General features: G+C 43.5%; 2 protein-coding genes across 4 annotated transcripts in view; one reads left to right on the top strand and one right to left on the bottom strand.

Annotated features, from left to right (window-relative positions):
* VOPP1 (VOPP1 WW domain binding protein) overlaps positions 1 to 26,932 on the bottom strand; it is a 201,796-nt gene that overhangs the window by 93,073 nt on the left and 81,791 nt on the right. The window contains exon 1 of one of the 3 annotated variants that reach the window (XM_032793477.2): positions 22,620 to 22,721. The exons of the other annotated variants lie outside the window; for them this stretch is intronic. The gene's annotated coding sequence lies outside the window, so the exon portion shown is untranslated. Of the gene's footprint in view, positions 1 to 22,619; positions 22,722 to 26,932 lie in introns of those variants that run through there. 3 annotated transcript variants of the gene reach the window in all.
* Positions 1 to 26,932, top strand: part of EGFR (epidermal growth factor receptor) — a 516,130-nt gene that overhangs the window by 470,927 nt on the left and 18,271 nt on the right. The gene's annotated exons all lie outside the window — the stretch shown is intronic.

Below are 26,932 nucleotides of genomic sequence, written 5' to 3'. Positions count from 1 at the left end.
CGATCCCCTGGCGAGGAGGGAGGTCAGAGCTGGTCAGTCCGCAGTCAGTCTGCCCTGCGCCCTCCTGGCCAGCAGCTGCGCGGGGACGGGGCCAGGGGAGCAGCAACGGCAGCAGGGAGCGGACCCCGGCGAGAGCGGCTGAAGCGGCACAAAGAGGCCCGGAGCCGCGGGGCGGGGAGATGGAGCGAGGGGGACCCGCCCCCGGGACCGCCCCGCGGCGCTGCCTGGCGAGGGAGCCGCTGCAATCGTGGGCTGGGGGCAGAGCCGGGCTGCGGGCGGGAGGAGCAGGGCAATGGGGGCGTGCCCCGGCCGCAGGGGGAGGGAGCTGCTAGGCACCTGGGGGATGGCAGAGCAGCCTGAAGGGAGGGAGACCTGAGCCCCCGCCTGCTTCCCGCTGAGCTGGCCCTGCAGCCTCCCCGCCCTCGGGCCGAGCTTCCTGCCGCCCAGCTTCTTGGTGTCCAAAACGCGGCCAGATTTTCATAGGCGTGAGGTCGGGGGGGGGCGGGGTGAAACCTGCCCTCTTCTTGTGCCGAAACGCTCAGCCAGATGGCAGCGGGTAATGCCAGGCTGGAAGGGCTGGGGTGGGGGGCTTAGAAAAGGCCTTAGCAGGAAGCGTCCATCAGGCAGCCTCTCGGGTTCACAGCCCCTTTTGGGTTGTAACTGCGGATCCTCAGAGGATTAAGGTGCCTTGTAGAAGAATTTAGGAACAAATTTTCAAAAGTAACCACTGATTTTGAGGATCTTCCGTTTCTCATTGGTAAGGGAGGCTGCCAGTCTGTCACAGAGGTTGTGATTTCCAGGACATCTGCAGCAGCTGTGTGTGCCTGAGCCTCAGGCTGTCCAGCTGGGAGAGCCCCAGGGCCTGCTGCACTTGCCCCTGCTCAGGTGGCCCCAAGCAGCTTGACCAGAGGGGACGCCAGAGCAGCAGAGGACCTGGGCGCTGCCCTGGAGCAGGGGTCTCAGATCAGCTGCTGCGCCCTGGGGGCCATCCTCCAGAGTAGCAGTGGCGCCCTGGTGGCCCCCAGAGCATCTAAGATTTAGTCAGGGGTATTTATAGTACAGGTCAGGGGCCTACGAATTTTTGTTTATTGTCCATGACCTGTCCATAGCTCTTACTAAAAAATACCTGTCATTAAAACATAGCCTTCCTCAATGGCCAACATGAGATACCCTGGCCTGGATTGGTCAGATATTCCTAAGCATCCACAGCACCCATGGAAGTCAATAGTAGCTGCAAAGTGAAGGCCACCATTTTGGCCAACATCAAGGACTGAACCGGGGTCTCGGACCTAAAAGCAAGAGTCTCTGCCATTTAAATTACAAAGGTAGGAAAGATCTGTAACAGACTTGCAGCCTCTGCGACTTGGACATAGAAGAGGACTTCTAACACACTGACTGGTGGGTTACACACACCATCTAGGAAAATCAGATCCAAGTTATTTCAGTGGCCACTTTTGAAAATTTGGTCCATAATCCTTAATATGAAATGGGAAGCAATGCACATACATAACTCTCTAAAATCAAATGTAGGCTTAATAGTCTTCAGTTACAGGGCTCTGTCCTGCATTTGCATTAGAATTTAACTCACTTTCCCTATACTCCTAAGGGCATTCTGCACAAAAAAATTACAGATTCTGCACACAATGTTTTAAAGCTCTGCAAAATTCTGCACATTTATTTGTCAATAAATTAATTTGGAGGTGCCAGCATGGCAGTGGGGAGCACAGGCCACTGGCTGCAATGAGGTGGAAGATCGCCCAGCCGCCCTCTCTCTCCCGCCAGACATAGACTCAGTGGTGAGACTGCACCTGACACTAACACAGTGCAAGGACCAGGCCTGCCCCAGAAACACCCCTTTACATCAAGCACACCCATGGGTCACACATATAAGAGGTTTGGGGAAGCTAAGCTTCCCCCAAAAATGCTGGCCATGCAGGAGAGCAAATGCCGTGGATACTGCGCGGGTCACCTCCTTTTGGAGGCGCACTGGCCTGCAACCTTTGGAGTGCCAGAAGCAAAACTCCCTAGAACTGGGAGCAACTGGTGCCCAGACTGTGGCCCTGACCGCACTTTACCGCAGGCTCCAGCCCCGCTCTGCATCTTCCCCCAAGGACCTGTGCTCTCTCCACCTCTTCCCCCTAGGTGTCTCCTGCCCACCCGGGAGAGGAGCAGCTGGCCAGGACTCAGGGGAAGCAGTGGAAAGAAGCAGGGAGGGGGGCATCTAGAAAAGAGGCGGAGTGAGGGTGGTCTTAGGGGAACAGGAGCAAGCAGCGAGTGGGCCTTGGGGGAAGAGGCAGAGAGAAACGAGCTGAAGGGGCCTCAGGGAGGAGGCAGAGTGAGGATGGGGCCTCATGATAAGAGATGGAGTGAGGGCAGGGCCACGATCTGTGTGACTGTGACCTCCCACTTTCAGGGAGCTTCCAGCATTTGTGAGTAAGCCTCCCCAAATGGAAGACTCACACACAGCCCATGAGTGAACCAGGTATGGGCAGGCAGGCTCAGCCCAGCAGGATCCAAGTGTGCAGGGGTTTTAGTGTGTGTGTGGGATCCAGGTGTGAGTTGAGAAGGTTCTGGGTGGGGCAATCTGGGTGTGGGCAAATCACTGGGGGGCACGGTGAGAGGGAGATCTAGATGCACGGGCTCGTTGTGGTATTCTGGGTGCAGAGGTAATGGGACTCTGCAGGGAGATCTAAGTGAAGGTGGTTGGGACTCAGCAGGGGGTCTAGGTGCCAGGGGAGTAAGGCTTGGTGGGAAGGGAGTCCAGCTGCAGCTGGCTGGGGCTTGTGGTTGAGGGTGGTCCAGGTGCAGAGGGGTGGGGCTAATCAGGGTGGGAGTTCAAGTGGGGGGGGTCTGGGTGCAGGGGGCAAGGCACAGCACGGTGGGAGGTTTCTGGGGGGAGGCTCACCAGCAGGGTATGGGGTGGTTAGATGCAAGGGAATTGGGCAGATGGGGAACAGTATGTGGGGGGCATGTGCAGAGCTTCCTTTAGCTGGGGGAGGTTTTTGGGGGAGCAGGTGTCTGATCCAGCTCTGGTCCCAGCTGCTCCATGCAGGGGAAGAAGAAATCTTGTCTTCTCCCACCCCTAGTCCAGACTAGCAGCTGAGCCTGGTGCAGATTAGGAGCTACCAGGCAGGGGGTCCCTAGCTCTGCTTGCTGTGATTTCTCTCTCTGCCAGCTGCTCTGGGTGTCCAAAACGACACACCCATGCAGCTGGTAAGGGCATATGACTGCTCTTGCAGCTTCTCTTTGCTTCCCTGTCAGAAAGTCATTTTTCTGCAGGGAAACAAAGAAATCTGTGGGAGTCATGAATTCTGTGCACATGCAGTGGCATAGAATTTCCTCAGGAGTGCCTCTCTAGTTTCTATAATCTCATATAACATACAAGATATGCTTTGGAGAGACACCAAATATGTTTGTGGCTCAATTTGCAAACATTTTACATGTATTTAGTTATTAGAGGTGCAAATGCATCTGCATATGACATATTCCTTAACAAAATATTGGTTGCATACCTGAGTGGAAGATGGGTGCTCCTGCATACATTGATGGGATCTCTGTGGCAAGAGAGAGATAAAGGGAGAATTCTGGCTGCAGAATTGGCAGTTGGGAAGGAACTGGGAAGAAAAGAAGGGGCTGGGAAAAGTCAGAGGAGAGAGAGAGCACGTACATGGGGAAAGGCTTAGAGAAAGAAGTATTTCTTTACACAAAGCACAGCCAACCTGTGGAACTCTTTGCCACAGAATGTTTTGAAGGCCAAGACTATAACAGGGTTCAAAAAAAGAACTAGATAAATTCTTGAAAGATAGATCCATCAATGGCTTTTAGCCAGGATGGGCATGGATGCAAAACCATACTTTGAAGAGTCCCTAGTCTCTGTTTGCCAGAAGCTGGGAATGGGTGACAGGGGATGGATCACTTGTTGATTACCTCTTGTGTTCATTCCCTCTGAAGCACCTGGCATTGACCACTGTCAGAAGACAGAATACTGAGGCAGATGGACCATTGGTCTGACCAATATGGCTGTTCTTATGTTCTCCTGGAAAGAAAAAGGACGGACAATACTTTGTCAACAGGAGATATGGTTGCTGAGGGGGAGAAAATTCTGGGCTTGAAAGGAAGGAAATAGCAGAGCATAGTGACATACCTCGCTCATAGTGTATCTATTAGTCTTGATGGAAATTATCTTTGTAGAGAAGGATATTGATATCCAAACCCATAAAATTCTCTCCCAACCAAATGCTAAACTGAAAGAACAAAAGTAGCACAGGGCACAGGAATAAAAGGTTTCAGATTTTATATAAGCCCTGCCTAGGCTCCATCAAGTGGTATTAGTGCTCTTCCATCATCTTTGTTTGGACTCCAGGGGCCAAATTCATCCTTGGTGTAAGTCTGCTACATTTAATAAAATTACACTAGAAATTCACTTAGCCCAGCATGCAGCATTGTTGTCATCCGTGAAAGCATGCATTTCAGAAAAATCATTTGCAACTTGTCTATCAGATAAATGATCACTTTCCTTCTACCACACTACAACGCATCAGCAATGCATCTAGGAGGCGCATGTTGCACCAATCAAATAGAATAGCTGACTTGGACAAGCCTTTTCTTCTGGGCAATTTCTCTAAATAAAATTTAATCTGTATTTCACATTCTGATTTTCCTGTCTCTTAAGACAACATTTAAATAGGTTAGCACTTCAAAGAATAGCCCCCCTGTGCCAATATCTGGCATAAAAACAAGCTTAAAAAACCCACAGAATAAAAGTTAACACTTATCACAAAAATATTTTTATTGAATATTAGTTCTAAAGCCATTACAAAATATATGGTCTCACTGGGGCTGTGTGTAAAATAAATATGGTAACCACTATACTATGAAAACAGCTGATACTATATTATCTTTCATTTCCCTATTTGTACTGTATTATATATTGTAAATTATTTGTATTAGCATAGCACCTAGGTATCTGCGTCATGGACCAGAATCCCATTTTGCTAGGTGCTGTTAACAGAATAAAAAAGATAGTCCTAATTATATATGTAAAACTGCTTCTTTATATTTGTCGAAGAAAAACCAGTCATTAGTTCGTGATTGGTTGTTAAAGGTTTGTAACATTCCTCTACAAGTGTATTTTTAAGCTTTTGTTTCAGAAAGATGTAAATGTAACTCTTCTTTGGGTAATGTTGATTATAACAAAAGAAATGTAAGCAGCTTCTCATCTTTAAAACATGTACAAGACGCTTGCTGAAATAGCTTGGATGGGAGTGTATTAGGCTAAAGAGATATGGTAAAAGTCCCATTGTTCAATCCTAGGTTGTGGAACTCTTTCTCTCCCCACCCCCACACTCCCTTTTTACCTACAGCCTGGATTCTGCAGATACTTCCAGATATGAACAGCTTCACACACAACAGTAGTCCCAGCCATTTGCAGGATCAGGGCCTAAATTCTTATCTTGATCACTATAACTGGCTAATAACTAACAGTATGATTGACTTTCAATGGTACTTGTGCTTCTCACTTACTCCCATGGTTAGGAAAATGCCACCCCAAAGCAAGCTGTTCTACATCTTTAAGCAGTCTTTAACACTTACACTTATACCTGAAACACAGTACATGGAGGTTTGGTGAATTGACCCACATGTTAGTCCAGTGTGAAATTGAAATGTCACTATTTAGATCCTATACAATTTAATTTTGATACGAAAATATACTATTGAGCCCAGTTGCACCAATCAGCAAAAATACATTTCTCCTGCATCTATTTTAGCAAGTGTGTGCAAATATTAATTTTTTCATACAATGCCAGCCTCTTTATTAAAATTGCAGGGAACAATAGAAGATTGGGACACCCACAGTTTGTTATAATTACTGAAATTAAATAAAATCACTTAGAGGTAATTTTGTTTCAGTTAACTACATTTTCCAATTCTGATCTTTCCAGAAAGAGGCTATATTGTCCTACAACAGAGTCACAATTAACATAAATTGCCATACAGGTATATGGGTGAGCAACTTGGGTGGAATTCTCAAGAAAATAGGACATACCCAATCTATTTGCAATGAAATTAAGGTTGAAAGATTACGTGTTAATTGGCAAACCTCTTGGATGTTCCTGAAGAACATATTGGCTGTGCTAACTCTTCATAGTGCTGCATACTCACTGTGCCTTTCAGTCTCTTAGCAGTGTTGGTTGCTTGGCCATCATCTTAAATAAATAGAGCAAACAATATTTTAAGGAGCAGTAAGTATAGTATTAACATTATTCAACATATAGAATGATGAAGCATTCTGATTAAACATGCTGTACAATACAACCCAAATATTCATATTATTATCAGATGCTATTATGTTCATTTTTCTCAATTCAAGATGAAGTTTATTCTCTCAAATAGTAAATATACCAAAACATACCATTTATAGACCCAGAGATCTCCAAGCTGTTTACAAAGATGGGCTCTTTGTAAATAGAGGCTCATTGTTTGCAGTCCCAGTTGCAGGGTCAAGTATTTGCATGGTGGAAGGATTTTGGGAGGATCAGGGACTAGCTGTAATCATGGTATTGCTAGGGGACTGATTTTCCACTGCCTTGCTCCTTATGTTGTCAGGTAAAATGCTTCCAAATCAGAATGGTAACGTTATGCACTGACTTTGACCTGTTGTAAATGAGTGCACAAGTGCAAGGCTGTGGAGAATCAGGACCTAGAAGGGAATTAGTATGAAAGATAACTTCAAGGAGAGAATCAAAAATCTATCAGAAAGCGACAAACTTCACCAAGAGAGGGGAGGGCCTACCAATGAGAATGATTGTCTGGAGATCTCTCAAAACGAGACACAGCCTTAATGAGGGAATGGGGACTTACCAGTGGACAGGATTGAGAGAAGGTCATTTGGATGTCGGTCAGCGGGAGAGTTGGCATCAGGAAAGGGGTGAAGTTCAGCTGTGGGAAGGTGTGACAGACTGACTATATCCTGTAATACTCTGAACAACTCTTATGGAATTAAAGATTATGACTTCACTGAATGTTTTCAATTAGGGCTATTACCTTTGGGATACATTGTATTAAAAATGCAACTGTGTATACATTATAGTGGCATTGTACATCCCTTCCCTAGTAGAGGTGGTGATGTTAATACACTTCCTCCATTATCAACCCTTTGAGACCACCCACTGCAGAGGTATGCATATATTAGTTCAAACTGGATTCTCCAGACACCAACAAAGAAAGGGTGTTTTGAGTAAATAACCTGGTTTTAAACTGGCTGAGGACCTTCTTCCTGATCCGGCAAGCAGACATGACTTCTGGTCCATGGAGGGCCTCAATCTGTAGGGTAGGTTTGGAAGGACTGGACCTACTGAGGTCCCATACAACTGTGTGCTTGTTGTGAGCTGAAGCAGTTATGAACTTGTAACCACAAGGAAATGCCTTGGGTGGGGAGTTGAAGGACTGCTTCTGCCAGAATCCATCTAAGGGCAAACTTCGGTAAGCTTGTTAGCAAGCATGTAGGTTCTTTTAGTGTTTTTAATAGTTTTTCTCCTTAAGAATAAAGTAGTTTTGCATAAGAAGTGCCATGTGATACCTTATAATTATAACAATTACGCCTGTTAACCATCTCTGAAGAGAAAGCAAGCAAATGTCCTTGGGCACGTGTCTGTGGTGGAAATAACACAGTACAGGCAGGGAACTGCACAGCCTGGAAAAGTCCCAGTCAGAATCAAAAGAGATGCAGGTCTCTACCAAGGAAGACAATGGCCGAGATGCTGCAAACCTGAGAGTAGGACCACTTGCTGGACACCTGAGGGGAAATACAGGCACTGTTGTCCTAAACTATGACTGCGGATTCAAGAACAGATGAATGATTCTAGCAGTGGGCAGATGGTTTTAGGGGAAGTGAAGTGGAAGCAGAAAATGAGTGGGGAGTTCATCATGAGAGCCTTGCATTATTAGGAAGGAAGAGGGAGTAGGAGGGGAGTGAGACTTTGAAGTGGAAGGTACAGTAGAACAAAGCCTAGTGAGCACAAACTATCTGTTATATAGTGTATATTTCTCAATTGATATGGAAGCAGTGCCAAAGACATCATTTTATATATAAAACAAATATAATGCCAAAAATTCCTTAAGAGCAAAAGTTCGTGTTCTGCAGATACAGAAAACTACAAAAAGCGAAAGCATGTCCTGCCATAATCTGTCTACTCCTCTGATGTTGCCAGGTACAGATTCATTATGTACAGCAGTAGCTTGATTAAAAACATTTTAAAGTCCTTCTCTCTGGTAGAAAATTCTTTGGGAAAGAGGAGGAAAAGGGGCTGTGGGGTGAGTCTAAGAACTGAAAATATGATGGAATGAAAACCAATGTGATGTATGATCCCACCAACCCAAGAGAGCTGTCCTAGCATTCCAGTGGAAGTGACTAGAGAATGTAACCTCAAGCACATGATGGTATAATGGAAATGTAAAGTTATTCTCCTGAGGCCTGATAAGACAAACCCTCTCGGCAAAAAATCCCCAGAACAGTTTGTTTCACATTATATCAGCTTGCTTTCTTGTCTGGGCTGTGAATTCATCCTGTAACCAGAGATTGGAAAGACCTTCCAGATCATCAATTACACTCTGGGGGCTTGATTTTCCTTTCATCCAAGTAAATCAGAATTAATCCAATGAAATCAATGGTGTTATACCACTGTAAAACTGGTGCAAGAGGAGAATCTGACGTTAGAGGTCTGCTATTAAACAAAAAAAGAAAGAAATCAAGCACGCTGCTTAACTGGGCCTTTTCTTCATCATTCATAGTAGTATTAATTTGCTGGTGTTTTTACTATTGTGAATCTCTCACTCCCTAACAGTCTAAGGCTCCCTCCTATCTCAGCTGGATCGTTCAGTTTGAGAAATGAGAGCTCATTAAATACAGCATCTATTTGCCAGGAATTACAGGCCACATGTTTATTAGCTAGTGACCACCAGCAAACTCCATCTTCCCCTGTTGTAAAGAGAGAAGAAAGAGAACCAAGCTGTCATTGGACTGAAAAATAAATACTGGCTATCCCTCAGAAATGGACAGGGGAAATATAACTCATGTCACCACAGAAGTTACATCTCTAATACAGGTCGGGGTTGTAAAACAAGGAATTGTTCACTGAGCGTTAGAATGATGTTTTATTTGGTTGATTGTAATGGCTTTTTAAAAGCCTTTTGGGGTCGATTGTGAAAAGAGCAGTTTTGAGCACCTTTAAAAATGAGCATCATTAACCAGAATAACTATGACATCTCCCTCAGAGCCTGCAGGATGAATATCCATTCACTGACTAGTAAGATGTAGGTTATTTCTTCACCTCACTGTGTAAATCCATATGTAGGAATGTTCTAAAACAGTAACCTGCTGAAATAAGCAATGTAGCATTTCTTAGGCACTGACAAGGTCTTTGGGCATGTAGAGTACAGACAAATATCATACACAAATTCTCACTACAGTTTTGATTGGATAGGATGCTATATTTCCTGTTCTAAACTGTTGCATTGTGGTGCTGTGCACTGTTAAACAGCTATTGGGTTCCAACCAGTACATGACTACATGTCAGTGTTGAGTGAAGTAACTCCTGAACAGAGAGTGGAGTCATCCTGCAGTCTTTCCTCAGGCTAAACTCGCTGATGGCAGAGGCAGTTCTGTCTGCATAAAGTGTGCAGGGATAGTTCTATAGTTAAGGAGCTTTTAGAGTCCTTTTGAGATGCTCTTATCCCTTTAGCCTCTTCCAGTGGCACTGGATAGAAACTACATATATAATAAGGTAGATCAAAGTAAGCTTTGTAAATCAGATGTTTATTGTCAAATGGCATTGCTTCCTTAATACCTGGATTTGTATTCAATAGTATTTAAGGCCTTTTGTTTGGTATCCAATAAATAAAAAAATGGAGTTATCACATCTCTAATTGAAATAACTTGTCATTTAGACTTTTTTGGTCCTCAGCTGACCAAAGAGTTGGATAAGGGGGAACTCTCAGACCCAGAATTATAAGGGAGTAAATGGAGTTGCTCTAAGAACTGCTCATTCACCCAAACATCCTTACACATAGAATCAATCAAACAGCATGCTACAGTGAATATTCAGATAACTAGACCATGTGGCTCTAATTTAGTCTGGTGGCCTTTATGTTTAATAAGGTAAATTTACTTTATGAAACCACACACAAAGCCATCCTGTCAAGTCAAGAAAATAAAGTGTTAGGTAGTACAGGAGTGAAGACGTATGAAAAACTCTAGTGTATAAAAGGACAGCAGCCTCAATGGAAAAGATTGTATAAAATTGCATTAGGAAGGAGAGAAACCACTTTGGGGAGAGGAGAAGTACTTTACTCACATTGGAAGTTGATGGGTCTGTTTATTTCAGTGGGTTTTAGATAAGTCTCATTATTCCTTACAGTTCAGGACATGCTTTTTACTCTTTGATTCTCCCAAGACTGACTTCAGAGAATCATGCTTGTTCACTCAATACCACTTCACCCCCTACTAGTTCAAATACAATAACTCAGTTTGCTGGAATAAAATGTAACTGATCTTTTATTATTTGCTTTGCTGACCAGGATGCTAAGATTTTTTGACCTTCATACAGTTATCTGAAGAACATTATGCACCAAATTATAGGACATTGAGGAATATGGCCTTCAAGTAACTGGGAAACTTATTACACATTGCAATGTTCTTAAAATCTTGATTTTAAAATGAAATCAAATATCAGTTGAATTATGTTCATTTCTATAGTTTCTGTTTTAGTAAAGTTGTAAATTGACCTTTCACTTTTGTGAAATAATTATTTCATGTAAGTTTACATAAATTATACTAGAGTCTAACAAAATTTTGTCCAGAATCATTTTCCATTTGGGGTGATAATAGAAAGGAAGTTCCTCCATTTTTAAATAAAGGACACACAGCCAGTAATTTGTATTTACAACATTTCCTCCCTCGTTTCCGCACACACTTACTTCTGGCTGAGGAGGCCAAGACAGAATCCCAGTCAGGAGCGGATTAGCACTGCTGCAGACAGAGCAGCAGTGGCAGATTTAGAGTCAGTGGGGCCCTGTGCTCAGTTTCATTTTTGCTCCCTGCCTGGCCCCCCGCAGGGGGAGCATTCTCTCTTATCTCCCCCGCCTTTTTTTCATTTATTTTCTGCATTCTCATCCTGGAGCTCAGAACTGGGGGTGCAGGGTCTAGGAGGGAATTAGGGTGCGGGAGTGGTCTGGGAATGGAGAGTCTGGGTAGGAGAAATGGTGCAGGAGGGGTCTCAGGGTTTGGGTACAGGGTGTGGGAAGGGGCTCAGGCTTGGAGGGTGTAGGGGCTGGGAGGGTGTTAGGGTGTGGGAGGGGGCTTGGGGTTGCGGGTGTAGGGGCTGGGAGAGAGTTGGGAACAGGCTGGGGATGGGGGTCTGACCAGGAGTTAGGATGTGGGAGGGGGCTCAGGGCTGGGGTGAGGAGCACTTCCCTGGGGCAGCTCCCATTTGGTGCAGGGGATGCAGGTGCAGGGAGTTCAGGTGGCCCCTTGCAGCCCTGTGCTTGTCCCGCAGGCACCACCCCCTGCAGCTACAATTGGCCACGATTCTCAGAGTTGCCTCCTCCTGCCACGCAGGGCCGGAATGCAAGGGCTTTAGGCGCTGCAGCCCAGGGCTAAATGGGCCCTGGAGCCCGGGGCTGCAGCCCTTAAAGCCCCACCCCCTTTCTGAATCCAGCCCTGTGAGCACAGGCTGGAGGACTCAGGAGGAGCAGGGGCAGCCATGCAGCCAGAGAGAAGCGACGGTTTCCCCTTCAAAGTGCCACGTCTTTCCAGCTGGCTGCGCAGCCGCCTGGTGCTCCTCCTGAGTCCTCTGGCCTGTGCTCACGGCGCTCCCACCACCTGCACCTCCTGCCTGCTCCCCTGAAGCTGCAGGTGAGCCTCCCTCCCTGGTCTCCTGCTCCTTAACAGTTTCTCCCCCCACAGCCCCCTCCCATGGATCAGCCCCCCCTGCAGGGGGTGCGCTGGTGCTGAGCTGCCTGAGTGCCCATCCCTAGGGCCCCTGTTGTTGGGGGGCCCCATACCAGGGCACTGTGTGTTTAATGGTAAATCTGCCCCTGCAGAGCAGCAATGGTTATGTGTCCCAGAACACTTTACTCCAGGGATTGGCAACCTTTCAGAAGTGGTGTGCCGAGTCTTCATTTATTCATTCTAATTTAAGGTTTCGCTTGCCGGTAATACATTTTAATGTTTGTAGAAGGTCTCTTTCTATAAGTCTATAATATAGAACTAAACTATTGTCATATGTAAAGTAAATAAGGTTTTTAAAATGTTTAAGAAGCTTCATTTAAAATTAAATTAAAATGCAGAGCCCCCGGACTGGTGGCCAGGACCCAGGCAGTATGAGCACCACTGAAAATCAGCTCACGTGCCACCTTCGGCACTCATGCCATAGATTGCCTACCTCTGCTTTACTTTTTTCAGTTACAGCAGGAGAAACAATCAAACTCTTCTGGGTTGCAGACAAGCAACAAAAATAAAACAGGCTGAAGGAGGTTTGTGGACATGAAGAAAGGATTAAGACAAATATCTGTCTACAGGAAATGGGTACAGGATAGCAATGTGGGACGGTGAGTGTGATCATTGTGTGTTCAACAGGGTCATTGGAAGTGAGTTTGGGGCAACTAGCTCACCCTCAAAGTGTTTTAATTTCCCATTATATTATCTTCATGAAGCCCTCCATAAGGAGTGCTAATCTTGTCACTGAATGCCGGATGCTTCATGGGGAGGTTTAAAAACCCCCTTAGTGGAATATTATACCATATAGAAAATTCCTTCCTGACCCAGCTGCTAAACATTTTATGCCCTGAAGCATGTACCTCTTTTAATCTTAATCTGGGACAAATGATCTTGAATCCAGCAGAGAAAGGTATAACAATGGCTGGAAGTTGAAGCTAGACAAGTAGAGACTGGAAATAAGGCATACATTTCTAACAGTGATGGTTAACCATTGGAACAATTTTCTAGGGTCATGTTGGATTCTCCATCACTAGCAATTTTTAAAATCAAGATTGCAAGTTTTTCTAAAGAGAGATGCTCTAGGAATTATTTTAGGGAAGATCTATGGCCTACATTATAGAAGAAGTCAGACTAGATGATCACAATGGTCCCTTCTGGCCTTGGAATCTATGACTCTATAAAGCCATTTTTAGAAACAGACAGCCGTCCAGCAGATACAAATCCAAACTACTGTTGCCCTTTTGGCCCAAGCAGTTAGCCAAAATACAGAGCCCTGCAGGGTGGTTTCCATTAGTATGAGAAAGATTATACAAATTGGATATATATTCTTAGTGTAATTTTGTTCATTTATTAAAAAATGTACACAAAGTCTTCTTTCCCCAAACAGTAGAAAGAAGCAACAGTAGGCAGTTCCTTGCTCAGAAATCCACACATCTGCCTCTATAGTGAGCTCTGAGCCAAAAAATCTCTGTCTCACCTTCCTCTCTAGGTCACACTCACAGCTCCTTTAAGCTTGTATATTTTTAAATTTCTTATTTACATCATGTTTTTCAGGACAATGTCACCATCCCAAATCAATTTTGCTCCCTTCCAAATTTCCTTGGAACTTTTCCCTCCTTGTCTGTTATCCTTTCAACCAATGGAGAAGAGATGATTTCAATGGATTCCTGCAGAGTATCCACTTGTCCATTGTTTCTGTGGAGTCTGCCTGTTGCGATGGACTTCACCAATTGTGTTCCAATGGGGATTTTGTTATTGTCACAAAATCTTCCAGCCTCAACTTCGACAGCTACATGCTGTTTCTAGGGGCAGCCAAGTTGAAATTCTGGTACCATCTCAGATGGTCCTTATGCTCTTGTATCAACACTTCCTGTAATCTGTAAACACAATATTTTCCCTAATCTGTGTCTAATAATGAAAGAGGTTTTGAAACATGGGTAGGCTAAGTAGGAGCAGTTACAATAGCCTTATCAATTCTGAAAATACTAAATCCCACTCTGCTCACCACTGAAATGGTTTTCTTTCATCACCCCACCTATACAATGGTTTCACAATATTTGTAAATCTACAAGGAAACCTTCTGTAGTAGGAGTGGAGCCCTCTAAAACCCTGCACATCTGAGACTTTCTGAACATTTTTGCACTGCCTCATTTTTTATTGTCAATAGAAGTCCCCTTCTCCTGATCATGTGCCCTAGGAAGGTTACCTCTTTTTGAAACAACTCTATTTTTTTGAGTTTCAACCAACAACATTGGTTTCAATTTCAGACTCAGCCTTTAACTTATCACAGACCATTTGTCAATGTATCAGTTCCTACTCAAAGGTTTTAGCATGCACCAGGGTATCATCCAGGTATTACAAGCAGGGTGAGAGAGGCTGCAGTACTCTCTTCATAAGCTTCTCAAATTTGGCAGGTGCATTAACCAAGCCAAGAGCTATCATTCTAAGTTGCACAAGTCCGGTTTTGCTAGGTAAGCAGTCTTTTGCTTGTCTTTCGGATCCACTTCCACTTACAAATATCCACTTTTAAAGGCCCAGTGTTGAAAAAAACATTGAACCTGCTACAGCATACAGAGTATCATCTGTTCTAAATAATGGACAGGAATCCTTTAAAGTATCTTCATTTACTTTTTTATAGCCCAGACAGAATCTGGTGCCACCATCTTTTTTTTTTTAACCAGAACTCTGAATGAAGCCCACAGACTGGTTGGAGGCTCAGTTAAGCCTTCCTGATACATTTCCTTGATAGTCTGGAAAGCTTCTTCCCTCTTTGCAGCTGGTAATGGGCTGGTTTCCCCATTAGTAATCTTGGGCTGGACCAGTGCTACATAATCTATATTTTTGTTGGACTAGAAGAACAAATGAGTCTAACCAGAAAGTCTCTTAAACCATTCTGTTGCTCTTCATTTAAATGCATCATATTGTGCTGGAACAACTAATAGAAACTCTGGAAGCTCACCTTCACTAGAATTTACGAGAATGACTGGTCCAACATTTTGCAGCTGTGGTTCCCTTTTTACTATCTCCTGATTGTCAGAAACATGAACAGAGATCCATTCCTGCTTCGGATCCACAAGAACTTTGTCAGATAAAATTCCCATGAGATCCTGGAGCTCAAAACAGGTCTCAACCATTCCCCATATTTCTCTTGCTGGAAAGCTACCAGAGCATCTAGCTGTTAACGCTTGCTGCCCCTGAAGGTAGGACAACTTGCTCACTGCAAACCAATTGCCTAAAAACCACTTGTTTCACTGACGGCACATCTTTAAATGAATCTCCAGAGACTGAATTGCAAGGCATCTTTCCTGACATTTATTACACAGTAATTAGCCATAATGAAATCCTCTATCATGGCTATCCAGGCTTCTTGCTCAAGCTCTATAAATCCAATTTTCAAACCCAATTTTTGGATGGGTGTGCATTCCCATTCACTTTCCCCCTTTGAGATTAGGTACATGGTTCAGTTTTGGATCCTCTCCCTCCCTAGTAGTTTACCTTGTCTGGTTCACAATTTTTGAGCATTTCACAGCTCTTATTACACATTCAATAGCCAAACTCCCATTATCGTTGTATAACTGCCCAGAACAAAAAAAAGATGTGGAGCTGCTGCTTTTACCTCTCAGCCTTGCCCTTCAGTTTGGTGCCGTTGTCCCTCATGTTTTCTGAACTGGGTGTCAGACTTTCACTAGGCATTTGTGACTTTGTCCTGTCTTGCCTTAAATGTATAACAATCCTTGCTTTTGTTGCCAATTTTTTCACAATAGCAGCACTTAACTGAACTTTTTCCTTTCATTTTTGCATTGTTGCCAATTTCCCTTGTTTCACAAATGTAATTAAACATTTTTTCCAACTATTCAAAAATGTCAAACCAGATTACAGTCTCCTTTTTCCATCATCTGCATTAGCAAAATTAACAAAATTTTTCCATCACGTTTACAAAAAAACCCAAGGTATCATATGCTTACATCAAAGACATTTGCAAGAAAATAAAGTGCCAGATCTTGCAATCCTAACACTTTAAAACTTTACTTTATGCTTCTAAAATGTACTTCAATTTGGAGTTGTACCTGAATGAGGCCTGAAGAATTAGGCCTTAAAGTCAGTATGAATTGATCTACCCTCATCAATAGGGTCCACCCCAAATTGGGTTAAATGCAGTCATAATTTGACTAGCAATATCATCTCTTCTGAATATTCTCTGATGAAAGCTTAATCAAACAGTAACCATGGGAATAAGAGGAAGGGGAAAGTAGAAGAAAATTAAACATTACCCACAATATCTTTCCATAAGGATTCAACAGGCAACTAATCAAAACAGACATGAGTGTTACTGGGATACTTGATCCAAACCAACCAAAATGTGTAAGATTACCAGGGTCTTTGCAGCTAAATCAAAGCAAACAAAACATCAACAGGTGATGTTATGCAGGAAGGAAAGTATCTGACTAATTTATATCCCCAGAGCCTGCTGGAAGATGAAGAGGTTAGCTCCATCCTGTACCCTATGCCTAAGCGCAGGTATCTTTAGGCCATCCAGCCCTCAACTTCTCCCCCTTCCCGCCATATGAAAGACCATGTCACAGGGTAGCTATTCCTTGTGGATATACTAACCCCAGTGTCCCTGGACGAGGTCAAATCCAGCTAATTAAAGAGGTCTTTATGCTACACCAGGGCCTATGAAGGGCTGCTGGTAGGTAGCTGGAGGTGGAAAGGCTAAGACAGGCTGAGCCGTGGGAAGGAAAAGCCACACTGGAGCAGAGCTAGCTCCTGTGGAGGGATCTTGAATCAAGTGGTCTGGGAAGCAGTCCTGAGGCTGTTGCTCCAGTGAGGCTGGAAGCTGCCATGAGCTAGCTTGCCAGCAGTGCTTAGTTTGTGACGGGGCTTAGCCCTGGCACCTCTAGGCTTAGCAGGTCATAGCCTTGGCACATTATTCGACCTCTGCTCCAAATACAGAATTATTAGTTTCCTTATGGCCTTTCCTATGGTGCTCATCACTATAGTATCTGAGTGCTTCACAAACTTGAATTAAATATATATTCAGAACACCCCTGGGATGTTAGGAGGTGGTATTATCCCCATTTTACAGATAGGAACCTGAGGCACAGCAAGATTAATGTCAAAAGTATCAACTAATTTTGGGTGCTTGATCTGAGACACCTAAGACCTGATTTTTCAGCACACTTAGCATTATGCAGTACTTCATCTGTTCATAGCACAGCTCCCACTGACTTCAGTTACAACTGAGACTGCAATCGGCACTTCTTTGAATCAGACCCCAGGGTATCAAATCAAGCACCCAGAAAATGAGGAACATGCAATTAGTGACCACCTGTGAAAAAGTTTTGTTTAAGTAATTTGCCTAGCATTGTATAGGGACTCTGTGGCAGAGGCAAGGAGAGAATCCAGTTCTCCAAGGCAGCATTCAACTGCTTTAACCATGAAACCATCCTTTCTCTTCCCACAATCCCCTGCCTCATTCGTTACATATCTTCTAAATTCTGCAAAAAATGAAGCAAAGATTCTGCAGATGACAACCTTTGTTACCACACAACTCTGATTCATACCAAAGTAGGTCCAGCCTGCGCATTAAATGAGGCCTGGCTCCTGTGGAAAACTTAGTATGTGATAAATAAATTAGACATTGTATCATAAAGCACGTGCACACACACATTGGCCAAGTTACACAAGCAACCTTAGTTCTGGCATTTCCTAACTTTTGAATGCTTCTTTTTTCAACTTCAATAATGTTTTAACAAAGTGTGAGTGTGTGTATTGCTCTCTCTCCCACGTACACATACACACTTCCCTAGGTTTTCAAGAGAACAACCTGAAAAAAAACAACAAAAAATCTATCATGTGGCATCATACTGTTACCCACATGGTTCATCAGCAGGGTTGAAACCTTTGCTGTCAGAGTAACTGATAGCAGTAGTCAGTTATTCTCTATGTAGACCAGCCAAAAGAAGGGCATGGGACATTTTGCCAGCGGGTGTCACACATATTTGCTGATAGCGGAGGAACAGTGAGGCTCAGGAATACTCAGTTCCATTCCAGATCCCAGAGGGGAATGGTCTCTAGTGGGCAGAGACTCTTCTGATCATTCCTAAGTGTGACCTCTTCTGTCCAGTCCCCTCCAACCTGTCCTTGCCATAATCCAGTCTCTTCTCCTCCCCTGGTTTCTTGTCCCAGTCTCATTCTGCTCCCCTATCCAGTCCTGGTCTCCTTCACTCCTCAAGCTTCTCATATCAATCCCAATCTCCTTGCCCAGCAAACTCTAGTCACCCCTCTGGATGACTCCTAGTTTCCTTGCCCAGCCAGTTCAAATTTTCCCTACTCAGCTCCTCATCTGAAATGTCTCTCTCCTCCATCCCACCTAGCTCCCAATCCCAGTCTCCCTCCCTGGGGTCCTAGCCTAATATTAGTTTCCTACTTCCCAGCAACATGTCCTGTCACCTCCCTTCCTGGCTCAAGTCTTTGGTCTAGCCAGTTCCAGTCTTTCTTCCTCCAAGCTCCTCATCTGATCTCAGTGTTCTCTCCCACCCAGTCAACTGGCTTCTACTTGTACTTGGGTGGATTTCATAGAATATCAGTGTTGGAAGGGACCTCTGGAGGCCATCTTGTCCAACCCCCTGCTCAAAGCAGGGCTAATCCCCAGACAGATTTTTGGCCCAGATCCCTAAATGGCCCCCTCAAGGATTGAACTCACAACCCTGGGTTTAGCAGGCCAATGCTCAAACTACTGAGCTATCCCTCCCCCCCACAATAGAGAGAGGTGAAATGACCCAGGACATGCAGCCACTCAGTTGCAGAGTTGGGATTAGAACCCAGGACTCCTGAAACCCAGTCTAATACCCTATTCACTAGACCACACCGCCTCTGATAGAAAAAAAAACACACTTGTGATACAAAGGACAGCACCTGCTGGATTTCAAGTCCCTACTGCAAAGCATGGGGGCACCAAAGCTTTTCAAAGGAAAAGTCACCAGAATGTTTTAATATGGACAAAACAACCTATTTTCTCAAACCTCCTCTCAGAAACAGTTGAACCATTTTGGCTGAAGTTTTCCAGAAATCTGTCGTGGAAAATTTCTGCCCAAACAGCTTCTAAAGCAGACACATATAATAAGGTTGCCTGACGCTTCATAATAGGCAGTGCTAAAGCCCAACTTATAATAAATAATTAAATACTTTATTTATAATTGCTCCCCTCCCCTGCTAAAGTGCTCAAGAAGAACTATATAAATACCAATATAAAATAAAAATAAACGATATTTTTGATTTGTTTTTTCCACTGAAATGACCTATTATCACTTCTTTTATTGTCATACTCTGCAGGAGAGGATATGTTAAACGTGCCACCCTCTAGTTAATTCTCATTACCAACCATACTCTGACAGAAATCTAGACTTCTGCCTTTTGAGAAGGAAAGGAAATGGTAACTGAGCAGGACAATTTAGCTTAATTACATAACCTGTGCAGCTGTTCAGACAGAACTAGGGCAAAGTACATCTTTCTGCTACTGCTCTCATCAAATGCCAAGACCCTATTTATAAATTCATGGTTGGTTTGTGAAAATCTGACAGCAAGGACAGTTCCATTCCATATTCAGCCAGGGTTCTTAGTCCCACTTAGCTCTTTCCCTTTAGTTTAGCTGTTATTTAACTGATGCCAGGCGATAACGAGGACAGAGCTCATTGGAATTATGAGAGAGACTCCAAATCCAGTATTCTCACAAGACAAAAGAAAACAAGTAAGGAACGAAGAGAGGAAGGACACTGGACTGAGACTCAAGAGAACTGCGAACTGAACCCAGATGTGGCTCAGTTTGACATTTTACAATGGGACTAAAACCAATCCCAGTATGTTTCTGTCTTGGTTATTTAGATAGTAAGCAGAAGAGTTTGCAATCTATTACTGTGTTTTTGTACCGCACCTAGCACAAAGGTTCCCTGATCTCAGTTGACACCCATGGGCGCTACTGTAATACAAACGATAACTGGGCATTCTTATTATTCATTATAAGAACACTACAAACTCTCTCTCCCTTTTATCTCCCATTTTCTTTCACTTTTCCATCTGTATAATTTTTGGACTCATGCTTCCCTTGGTAGTTAGCCATAGCTTTTAAGGCTACTAAGGGTCATTATGATCATCTAGCCTGACTTTACTGGATGAGGTTCTTTGGCCTGCATTATGCAGAAATTACGCCTCAACTCATAATTTCTGTTGGGATATGTATATCTTAAAGAGACATTCTCTACCTCAATCTTTATTTAAAGACTTCAGCTGATGGAGAATTCACCATGTCCTTACGTAAGTTGTTCCAGTGGTCAGTTACCTTCATGGTTAGAAATTTCCAGTTTATTTCTAATCTGTATTTGTCCAGCTTCAACTTCCAGCTCACAGACGTTAAAACCAGAAGGGACCATTATGATCATCTAAGTCTGAACTCCTGCATGTCACAGGCCATAGAACCTCACCTACTCACGCGTGTAATAGACTCATAACTTCTGGCTGAGTTACAGAAGTCCTCAAATCTTGATTTAAAGACTTAAAGTGATACAAAATCCTCTGTTTACTCTAGTTCAAACCAGAAAGTGATCTGTGCCCCAGGGTGCAGATGAAGGCAACCTCCCCTGCCACCCAGAGTCTCTGCCAACCTGTAGCCTGAGCTATAGATTATGAATATAAATTCCCAGTTATCACTTTGAGGGTTGACAGGTTCTTGTCCCAACATCAGACCCAGTGTTATTAAAGTTATGATATAGTTGGGAATCCCGATGTGCACAGTGCAACACTCACATTATAGGAACTTTTTTATATTTACAAATAAATAATTTAGCAAAGTCACACACACTAACTCAGTACGGTATGTAGAGATAATACAGAAAGTATACCTGAACATGCATACTCAAGCCATCCCTTGCAGAACAACCGGAAATGTTAACCATTATCTTCCTCATCACTGTTACCTTCCTCATCTTCACCAATGGCCATCATTCTGGTTCCTCCCAAGGGCTACATCTCTCTCCCCTACTGCCCTGGATGCCACTTTTATAATATGTTATGCTGACATTACCATGTTTAATGCATATTCCATAGGTGTTTCTCCCCTCTTCCTTATTTGTATTTCCTCCCCTTACTGTATTTCCTCCTGTTAAGGTGTCCTTCTTCTATAGGTTAGTATATTTAGGATTTCACCCTATTATCATATACGTCAATTCATTGCCATGGCACTCTTGAGGTTGGATGTTCCATCCAAAACCTCCCAAAACTGTCAGTTCATGTTCTATGGTTGGCTGATGTCATTATGGACAAAATTCCCCCTGATACTCTACTTCCCGTTCCCCAAAACTTATGAGTTACCTAAAGTTATCTATTCTAAAGTTTGTAGGCCTCAAGTCTCATGCTAACTGCTGAAGCCAATGTCTTACAGGATACAAGCCTGTAAGTTTCTTTCATTACCTCTGAATATAATAAAGCAGAATATAATACAAAGCAGTGAATATAATAGAGATAAGCTGACCCACTGGGCTACAAATCTGACCTAGGGGAAAATTCCTTCCCAACCCCAAGTATGGTGATCAGTTAGATGCTGAGCTTTTGGATCTTATGCTACACAGTGGACAAGCAAGAGCATGGATATTGTCATTGACACATTGACATGGACACTCACCTGTGTAACAGCAGTGCTCCAGGAGTACAGAGTACCTTGAAAGGAGATTTAACTAGAGTCTAACCATAGTAGTATATGCCCCTCGCCCCCTCTCCCCTCATCAGCACATGGAAGCAAAGGCTATAATGAGACCGTTAAGGCTGCCTTGCATTGGAAAGAATGCAAACCCCACCATGGTCATCTTAGATCACTTCCAGTGTGTTTCATCATCACTCTTCAGCAGATGCACAGGTTGAATGGTTGGGCCTATGTAATACAGTTAGCTGGATGGGACATGGGATGGGCTGTTGAAATCACACAACTGATGTCTGTGGACCTCGTTAAGTCTGTCTTTCTGGAGCCTGCTACGGGTGCATGAAGCTTTTGGCTGCCCACAGAGGTCGTGAACTCTACTGAGATCACAGCAAATGTTAGCAAGGTTGATGAGTAGATCTGGTACACCGCTCTCTGTCATCTGCTCAGCCTTTCTAGTTGTGGATCTGGGAGTTAGCAAATTATCTCCTCAGCTAGAATGGATGCCATAATTATTTAACCTAGCCAAGGCCAGGGCAGCCAGTGAATAAGGGAGGCATAGCTAATTCCCTGAAATCAACCTTTCCCTTCCTGTGCCAAGTGTATCTTGGCAGATTAGTGAATGTGGACCAATATCTTAAATTCAGCAATGGCTGTGGCCATAGAATGAGATACTCTAAGGTAGGATAGGTATCACTGCATAACTTTGCAATAGCTAGATGGTTACTGGAGTGTTGCAAGGACAGAATGTAGTTCTTACAGCCAACTGGAAGGGTGTAGGAACACAGAGAATGAAGGGGAAATAATCCATGTCACAGGACTAGAAGAAAAACTAGAGGGTTATTGGAGCATTGAAGGTAGGAGATATCCAAAAGCAAGTGTTTTTTCCTAAAATTTCACACCAATATATTTGTCATTGTCATGGAGTTCACTCACCAGAGCAGCACCTCCTGCTGGCAGTGTTGGGGATTAGCTCTCTCAGCTGGTGCGCCCTGGGCTGATGGTGCTTCTCTCATCACCTTCTCCACTTGCACTACTGGAAAAGATCTCATCTTCAACGAGTTCAATGATAGCAGGATTGAGCCCGATGGGTGCTGGGGAAAGAGAAATTAAGGAATGTTTCAGGTACTGCTTATAATGCAGGTAGCTGGGGGAGGGGACGGGTTGTGGTTAGCTATATATATTCGTATTTTTTAAGATCTGCCTGGTGCAGAAAAAGCCTAGAGCTTGAGCTGTCCACAGTACTTATGTCAATGTGTGATATAGGACACGATTTTCAAAAGTACTCAGCAATGGATGGATTCTGCTTCCGTTGAAATCAGTGGACTCCAACAGCATTAGAATTAGCTTAAAAATTCTACAGGATGAATTGTGGTAAATCTATAGGGACTTCAGCTGAATATATACCCCCCCTACTGCCTTTTTCTATATAATCAGCTGGGGGGGGGGTCTTTGGGGTCAGTTCAGATCTGGGTGAAAACTTTGGAGATTGCATACATCTTTATTTATAATCCTTGGATGTTTCTAATAACTTCTTAACAAATAGATGTTCATGCTATTTTGCAGTATTGGCATCAGTGATGAAGAGATTGAAATGAGTATAATACAAAACAAGTCAGAATGGTGCACAGCATAAAATAAATCTCCAATTACATAAACATCTCCAGTACAGCTGCACTTTAAAGATCATACATCAGTCAGAGGCTTTGAACAGTGCTTTCTCTAGAGCTTGGGTAGATTCTCATTTTTTCTTTTTATTAAAAGTCTAAACCAGGAGCATTAAGACGAGTGATTAATTTTTTTTAGATAATTATAAAAAGAGACCTAGGAGCAGAGCTTTGGTGAAACCTCTGTTGGAGATTAGGATATATGACACCGTGAATAGCTGGGAAAGAAGGGAACCAGAATTTTGTGGGGACAGGTGAAAAGAGGGTAGAAGGCAGAGGAACAGGAAAGAGACCGAGAAGGAGAACGAGATGGAGGACAAAAAATAAAGGAAAAAACACTTAATATAAATACATTCCCATTAAGTACATGATTAAAGCACAGTTCCAGTCTACAAAGTGACTGTACAAATGGCACTTTGACTTCTCATGTTTACGGTCTCTCAGTGAGTGCTGTATTTAAGGTGCTCAGTTCACAAGCTCAAAGCTTTCTTTTCAGGGCTTGTCTATGCTACCGCGCGGGGTCGATCTAAGATATAGTAACTCCTCACTTAAAGTCATCCTGGTTAACACTGTTTCATTGCAGATCAACTAGGGAACATGCTTGTTTAAAGTTGTGTAATGCTCCCTTCTAATGTTGTTTGGCAGCCACCTGCTTTGTCCACTGCTTGCAGGAAGAGCAGCCCCTTGCAGCTAGTTATGGGGGCTTCGAACCAGGATGGACCAGCAGCCCCCCTATCAATCAGCTCCCCGCTCCCCTATGTTCCCTGTGCTGTAGCCCCCCAGCAGACTGTCAGTTGCCAGGCAGTTCAGCTGTCCCTCCCCCGCCCCCCCACCATGTGCTGCTCCTGCCCTCTGCCTTGGAGCTGCTGGCAGAGACTCCTGCTTGCTGTGCAGGGGAAGAAAGAGGGGGGCTAATGTCAGGGTTTCCTCCTCCCCCTGCTCCTGTACCCCGCTTACCCCTTCTCCATATAGAGCAGGGAGGGGACATGGAGGGAGAGAGGCAGAGTTTGGGGCAGCAGCTGCGGTCTCAACTTCCTGATCCACTTAAAAAGACAATGCACTTAAGAGTGGATCAGGTTACTTAAAGAGGCAGTGTGTATTTTTCTCTCCCACACACAAGGTGTGTGTCTGTCTTTGTCTGCTATGCTGTCTCCCCTCCCTCGTGTTTGTGCTGCTTTGTGTGAGAGGCTACATTAACAACAATGTGTTAACCCTTGAGGGCTCAACCGAGTGCTAGTTCATCAGTAAGCAGCAAGTCATTCCCTGGAAAATATCCCTCCCTTTTCCACCCTCTAACTTCACCACCTCAACCAAGCTTCACAATCATCATAACTGTGAACAGCATTAAATTGTTTGTTTAAAACATGTACTGTGTATATATTTATATAATATATAGGTTTTGTCTGGTAAAAAAAATTTCCTTGGAACCTAACCCCCCCATTTACATTAATTCTTATGGGGAAATTGGATTTGCTTAACATCATTTCACTTAAAGTCACATTTTTCAGGAACATAACTACAATGTTAAGCAAGGAGTTACTGTATGCAACTTCAACTATGTGAATAGAGTGGCTGAAGTCGATGTACTGAGATCTACTTACCGCGATATCTTCACTGTGGTAAATTGACACCTGACACTCTCCCGTCGACTGTGCTTGCGCTTCTCATTCTGGTGGATTACCAGAGTTGATGGGAGAGTGCTCAGCGGTCGATTTATCGTGTCTAGATGAGATAAATTGACCCCCCACTGGATCGATTGCTGCCCACCGATCCAGGGGGTAGTGTAGACAAGCCCTTACTGTCAGCCCTGAAAACTTAAGCTGGGCTCAGAGTCATACTGCAGTCTTTCCTTCTCACTTATCACCACCAGTAACAAAAAATCTCTAAGATATAGCAAGTCCTTAATGACATTGATGGAATAAAATTGCCGTCATTGTCTTTTCATGGGTGTAAATGACTGAGATGTAGTATATATTCTCTTGAGGAATAGGCAGAAACAGAATCTGGCTCCTTCTCTCCCATTTGTGTTAGCTTTTCAGAAGGAGCTCAGCCTGTTGCATTTTAGGGAACAGGGTAAATGTTTAGAGTACATTTTTTTTAGGGGAAAAACTGGCTTATAGTGGAAAACTGCGGCTAGAGTTGCAGTGTTAAAAGTAGATGTGACAAAGGTAAGTTGGTGGGCAGAATGCAAGTGAAATGGGTAAAAAGGATCCAAACAAGGACCCAATCCTATAAGCATTCTGCACATAGAACTCACACTGAAGTTCATGAAAACACTCCATGCCAATCCAGCCACAGAATCAGAACCTGTGTACAGCCTAGTCCAAGGCTGCAGATCATTGCTGTGTCTTCCATTGTTGTCATGACTATCTGAGTGGTTTAAGTAGAGACAAAGAGTTCAAGTTACTGGCTATGGTGACTTCAGTAAATTATCCAAGTCAGACTCTGTGCACTCTGAGATATTTTCTGAACCAAACATTTTTACATGATGTTTAAATGAAGAACAGAAACTAATAATGCTAAAATAATTGACTGCAAAACTCAAATTAAAATCATATTTCTGACTTCTAGTAAGGCAAACTGAGTTCAGACTAGGGGCTTTATCTTTCATACAGCAGAGAAAAAAGGATGTCTGAAAATCTCTCACTCAATTTTGATTAAAACACACAATGAATGAGATTGAAAAGGGTATCATCTCTCTTCAAGGACATCGAAAGGACCAGGAGATTTCAGAGTGAACATTGTGAAAGCCTGAAATGCTCCCTAAATTGTGACCTGAAGTCTCAGAATTTATCCATTTATCCTCAGAATATCTTTAAAGTAACTTCAAGGAATTTAGATGACTGCCTACAGTGCCAAGAGATGATAAACAATCAAAATAGATATAACACATGCACTGAGCACCCTCAACTCCCATTCAAGTCGGCCCTCAGCATTTTTGAAAATCTGGCCAACATGGTGGATTGCCATCAAAGGAGGTCAAAGGACCTTATAAACATTAATTAGCTGTGAGTGACAAAGTGTGTTATACCCAACAATTTATTGAATCTTTGAAGACAGGTCTCACCCCCTATTTTCACAGCTTCCCAAAAAACCCTAGTCCTGATTTTGGTGTCTAGAATAGTGGTTTCTACATCCATTTATGTCTGGGTTGCTGTTAGCAGAGTGCTTAGCTCCAGGCTAATGTTAATTATTTAGTATAAGAGGGGTAGCCGGGTTAGTTTGGATCTGTGAAAAGCAATAAAGATACATAAGAAACATAAGCTTTCATGGGTGAAGATGTCTGACAAAGTGGGTATTCACCTACGAAAGCTCATGCTCCAATATGTCTGTTGGTCTATAAGGTGACACAGGACTCTTTGCTGTTAATTATTTAGACTCTCATGTTATAATCTCATGTCCTCTCTAATGTATCTCAGTGATCCAATGTTGGCCCACCATAGGGAACAGGCCTCACAAAGTCATCTTCCATTACTGAATTTTTCACATGCAACAGAAACAGATTTTAAAAAAGAAACAGCATTTATGTGAATCCTTCGAGTAGGAGTTGCTCTCACCTCATTAGTAAAGCTGGCTTCCCCT

This window comes from Chelonoidis abingdonii, chromosome 2 (assembly GCF_003597395.2).
Source record: "Chelonoidis abingdonii isolate Lonesome George chromosome 2, CheloAbing_2.0, whole genome shotgun sequence".
Classification (NCBI taxonomy): domain Eukaryota; kingdom Metazoa; phylum Chordata; order Testudines; family Testudinidae; genus Chelonoidis; species Chelonoidis abingdonii.
This window is presented reverse-complemented; position numbering and strand designations above follow the sequence as displayed.